The sequence below is a fragment of the Bidens hawaiensis genome, unplaced genomic scaffold (assembly GCF_021521415.1).
Source record: "Bidens hawaiensis isolate Kalapana, Puna unplaced genomic scaffold, B.hawaiensis_p1.1 tig00006055_1, whole genome shotgun sequence".
Taxonomy (NCBI): domain Eukaryota; kingdom Viridiplantae; phylum Streptophyta; class Magnoliopsida; order Asterales; family Asteraceae; genus Bidens; species Bidens hawaiensis.
Window position 1 is genome coordinate 851,653 of NW_027491399.1, and position 6,092 is coordinate 857,744.

Below are 6,092 nucleotides of genomic sequence, written 5' to 3' on the forward strand. Positions count from 1 at the left end.
GTTGGCTCGATGCGAAGAAGCCAACCTTGTTCTTAGTGGTGAAGGAGGACATTGTGTTAGGGCATAAGATTTCACATGTGGGGCTTGAGGTCGATCAAGCCAAAATGGATACCATTTCTAACCGTATGCCGCCAAATTTGGTGAAGTCTATTAGAAGTTTTCTTGGTCACATGGGTATTTATCGGCGATTCATAAAGGACTTTTCCCAACTCGCCCGCCCGATGACTAAGCTTCTCTAAAAGGATGCCCATTCGTTTTCTCCTCCGAGTGCATTAGTGCATTTGAGTTGTTGAAGAAGAAATTGGTGGATGTCCCTATCAAGGTAGCCCCCGACTGGACTCTACATTTTGAGTTGATGTGTGTTGCTAATGATTTTGCTGTCTCGGGGGAGGGGGGGTTATGTTAAAGGTGGGACAAGCACTTTTACTTGATTTACTATGTGAGCAGGACTCTGAATGATGCGTATGAGCATTACACAACTACCGAGAAAGAGCTCTTTATGGTTGCCTTTGCATTTGATAATTTTTTTTTATATTGTCCTTTCTAAGACTGTTGTGTTCATGGATCATGAAGCACTTCGTTATCTTTTCAGTCAACAAGATGCGAAGCCAAGAATTATACGTTGGATTATATTGTTTTAGGAGTTTGACACTAAGATCCATGACACAAAGGGTGCTGAAAATGTCGCAGCCGATTACCTTTCTCGTATTGAGTGCTCTGCTTCATCGAAACAAGTGGGGTTCCACATAAATGACGACCCCCCACACGTTCCTCATGCATATCGAGATGCGTGACGATGATCATAATTAGTTTGCGGACATCGCGAATTTTCTCACGAGCGTGATCGTTTTAAAAGGCCTAACTCACCAACAAAAGAAGAAATTCTTTTCTAATGTTGAGTATTATTTATAGGAGGATCCATATTTTTTTTGTGTCGAGGCCGGTCAACTCGTGCGTAGGTGCGTGTATAGTGATGAAGAACGAAAACTCCTAAGGCACTGCCATGAGGGCCCGACACACCATGGATACACATCCATCGCGAAGGTCTTTGACGCAAGTTCATTTTGGCCAACCATCTTCCACGATGCTCACGACATGGTGCAGTCTCGAGATGAGATGCTCCAGCAACAGATTCAGGCTTGTGAAAATTTTTGATGTTTGGGGCATCGACTTCATGGGACCTTTCCCGAATTCATTCGGCCACCGTTATATCATAGTAGCCGACTTCATTCACAAGCCTTAACATAAGTAGCGCTTAGGAGGTGGTGAAATTCTTGAAGAAGTTGTTTTCTCACTTTAGTGCACCCTGATGCAATGTGGATGTAGTTGTTTTTATGAAAAGTTTGTTAAGTTTTTCAAAGGTTTTCTTCACATAATGTCTAGTTTTAAATTAATAAAAATGATTATTATCTTAACTAAACCACACACAAATATGAAAAGTCTACCTATCGTATATGTAGTAAAGTATAGCTAAGAACCAAGTGTCAATCCACGAACACACTCGTTTGATTTTTACTACCAAACCGTTGTATTTATTTTAACCGGAAGTAAACAACATAGTGGTTTTGGTTTGATAAGTAAGTTTTAAAGGAATATTTACAAACATAAATAAAGAGAAAATATTTTTGGGTTTTTATATATTTTAAATAGAAGATCAAGGATAAAAATATATCATCTTGGTTCAAACTTCTCTTAACTTGGTTTAACAATTAACTAGTAAACATGTGATGTAAGCTTGCTATGTTGATTAAATGTGGGAATACCACCTTATTCCCAAGTCATGTTATTCCATGATAATTAAAGAAAGATATATGCATAACTTCATGATCTCAACTAAAACTTCATTTTATGTAAGCAAGTGGTTTATGATAAATATTTATAAAACAACTCACTTTAAAGATGAGACAATCCCCTAAATTACTAAGTGAATTGTAAGTATCATACTTAAAACATCAATTAAGATTAGTTAAGTTGTAAAGGATTAACCTTGAATTACCAAGTATTAACCCACACAACTCTTGAACAATTATAGAACTCAAGTAAAAACCACCCAAAAATGTTTAAAATAAGTTACTTCGCACACTCACTTAACAAGCAAATAACCGATTTTAGTGGATGGATACCAACAATCCGTTTCAACAAACATTGTTGATAGTTCCCTGATGTGTAGTAAAACACACTTACTTTCCTTATGATTTTATCATGGTTTTTTGTGCTTAATTGTTTATTTTATGAAAGTATTGGGGGTTAAGTGCAATAATTTACAAAGTTTAAATGTTAATTGTAGGTTTATGAAAGATGGTGAAAAAAGAGTTAATTTGGAAGATTCTAGAGGCCTTTTTGGTCAAGTTTTAAAGCTACAACTCAAGGCCCAACCCAAGCCCACAAGTTAGAAGCCTTGCATGATATTATATTAAGTTAATTAATTTAATTCTCAGCCATTATCCAGCCAAGAAACCCGAAAATAAAAAAACCCTAACCTATTCAATAGTTCCAATCGGAACAACAGCAAAGAAGAAAAGAAAAAAAACTAAGTGGCGGCTGTTGTGACGGCTGGAGAGGAAGAAGAACACCAAGGAGACTCTTGTGCAGCTTCTAGGCATCAAATACATCCATAAACTCAGCCATATAACCCTAAGTAATCATCTTTAAACTTTGTTTATTGTTCAAGAACCCTAACTAGTTGAATTGATCTTTTTCTTTGGATTGTTTTTCAAGTAATTGATTGTTTGACTTTGATTTAGTTATTCTTGGATCTTGAATGAGTTTGATTATGTTTATGTTGATGTTTATGATGTTTTACTTGAATGTTAATGGCTATCTCAACTTAATGAGTAGCTAATCTTGTTTGTTCTACCTAGGTTTGATGAATATTGTTAGGTTTTGACTAGTAATATGTATTGTTAATGATCATGGCTTAAATTGTTAATGTAAAGTTTGATTTAACAATAAATTAGATTGTGTTTAGTGGCTGTGTTTTGTTTGATTATACCTAATAACCTCGTGCTATAATTAATTGAATCGGTTTTGATTAGTTGTTGCATGTTTAAGGCTCTTTACTTTGTGTTTAGGGTTTGTTTGCGGGGTGTACAACCGTAGGGATAAGTGGGTAAATTAATTAAATAAAATCAGTTGTGAAACACCTTCTTAGAGACCGAGAGGTGATAAGAAGTAAACTCGTCTCATTACTTTTACGTGTTAGAATTAAGATCGCGCGAGAGCGGGTTTTGTTCTTGTCGGGTTTGGTTGTTTGAGCGATTAGTTGGTCTAGTTTAAGTTAAGTTGAATTGTTCCTCTATCCTTGGTTGCGTAGTATTCGTTTCCATTAGGCTAGTGTGTCGGTGAGACCGAGAGGTGAGTCTGTATTAGAACACGTTAATAATTTGTTTTCCCGGTTTGTTCTTAAAATCAACTAAAATAAGTTAGAGTTTGTTAGTGAGACCGAGAGGTGATCTGATCTTCTTGAGCGAACCTTAGTTGTGTCATCCTTTAGAACCGGTGTCGTGAGAGTTTTCAATCCATTGTCTTGTCATCTCCTTCAATATGATTCTTACGTAGGTAGACGTTTTTATCACTGCAGTCAAAGTTTCCGAAGTTTTGTTAAAAGTTTTCATTTAGTTAAATTAAGTAGTTGAATCAATTCTAAAAAAATCAATTAAATATTTTGGTGAGTCTTGGTTAGATTTTAGTGATTATAAACGTTTTCACGTGTCTTCGAGTTTGATATCCGGACTTTCCTCGTCTGTGCTATACGCGACCGGTACACTTGCCGTTTGTGTGAACTAGGATAGATTGTTTGGTTTTTAAAGCTTAGTTGCGACTTGTGTTTTATTCATATATATATATATTCACACATCAAGTTTTTGGCGCTGTTGCCGGGGACACGGTTTGAGGCGTATTAAGAACGATTCGAGTTAGGACTTGCCTTGTTTACTACTTGTCTTTCTTATTTGTTTTGTTTGTTAGTTTAAAATAGTTTAGCTAATTATAGTTTCTTTTATTTATTTCAATAGTTGTATGCGACGTACTCGATCTCTAGGACCACCAGAAGTTGAAGGATTTCCTGAACCAGAGAGAGAGCTTCTTGAGAGACGTCGTACCAAACCGTCTTCCAGTTCATCTACATCCGTCGGTAATACGTTCTCTTCTCCTACTTTTTCTAAACCCGTCATTAGGGATAGGATTATGGGCGACGCGAATCCACCACCGAGGAGGACAGTTGCAGACCGGGCCCGTCCGGTCGATGCTGGCGCGAGATCCAGCATTGCTCCACCAGCTATAGGAGTTCAAACGACTTGGCAGATTCCATCTAATGTTCTGAACACGATTGCTCATTCTGCTCAATTTCACGGGTTACTCCATGAGAACCCACATGCTCATATCACTCGCATCACACGAATTTGCGACATGTTTCATCTTGCTGGCGTATCCGAAGACGCCATAAAACTCTGAATCTTTCCGTTCTCACTCGTTGATCATGCGAGTCTGTGGCTTGAGTCCCTCCCACAGAGATCCATTGCTACTTGGGCTGCCATGCAGACCCAATTTCTTGAAAAATACTATCCTCCGGCTAAGGCCGCTCGTTTGCGTAACCAAATTCATTCTTTCCAGATGGAGGACACCGAGAGCTTCTACGAGGCGTGGGAAAGGTTCAAAAATCTACTTGCGTTATGTCCAAACCACGGCCTACAAGACTGGGCGGTTGTTGAGAAGTTCTACAACGGAGTGACGTACGCAACTCAGAGTATGCTCGACACAGCTGCAGGAGGTAACCTACTGACAACGAAGGATACGGATGAGTGCATTGCCTTGTTTAACGGTTTAGCCATGAGTGGATACCAGCGACCACCAGTTAAGAGTACCAAAACCGTCGATTCCCTGTCACGCGGCATGCATTCGGTCGACATGAGCACCGCACTTGCGGCACAAGTTGAAGCGTTAGCAAAGATCGTGAAGGACTTGCAGGTGAAAAGTAAGTTATGCGAGATCTGTAGAGGGGGACAAGATACTGTTCAGTGCCCGGTAGGTTTCCAGGAGGAGGCAGTCGACTTCGTTAATAATCCAAACCGAAATCAACATTCTTTCAATTCTTATAATTCGGGGTGGAGAGGTAACCAAAATTCCAACTGGAGGAACGAAAATCAGTCCGGCTTCCAGCAACGTCAGAGCCTATTCCAGGATTCCGGTGAGGGAACGAGTAGTGGGGAGAAGAAGCCCACGTTAGAGGAGATGATGGTACAGCAGACACAGATGCTGTCGCAACTCATGACTCGAGAGGACTCCCGTCACAAAGAAACTCAAGAGAAATTCCGGGAGCACGAGTCATTCATGAGAAACCAAGGAGCGTCAATTCAAAATATTGAGCGTCAGATGGGAGAGATAGCAAGTCGTCTAAATGAGAGGTCACCAGGTACACTTCCAAGTAACACTGAACAAAATCCGAAGGCGTTCGCGAAGGCTGTGACGACAAGGAGCGGTGCAGGGGCACGTAGCGAGCCCGTGATTCAAGAGGCGGCGAGAGGAGTCGTTAACGAGCCTGCGGTAGATGTAGAGGAGCAGGTAGACGAGGAGATTCAGTTGGAGTCTCCACCGGCCAAGGTGCATCAGAGGCACAGCCCCGGAAGTTCAGCACAGGCCGAGAACCAACGATTACCCAGCACACCACCGAGAGTCTACAAACCTAGACTCCCATATCCCGGGAGAGTCCGTAGGGATAGGGACGAGGAGCAGAACTCCAAATTTCTTGATCTTCTGAAGCAACTTCATCTTAATATTCCTTTCCTTGAGGCACTTACGCAAATGCCCAAATACGCAAAGTTTCTTAAGGATATTCTTTCGAACAAAGAGAAGTTAGCCGAAGTCTCTTCCATTCCTCTGAGTGCTGGTTGCTCTGTAGTCTTGCAAAGAAAGTTACCAGAAAAGATGTCCGATCCTGGGAGTTTCACAATTACCTGCATCTAGAGTGATAATACGGTCGTCCATGCGCTGTCAGATCTTGGTGCCAGTATTAATCTCATGCCGTATTCCGTGTATCGCAAGTTGGGACTAGGCGAACCGAGGCCTACCCGTATGAGTATCCAGCTTGCTGATCG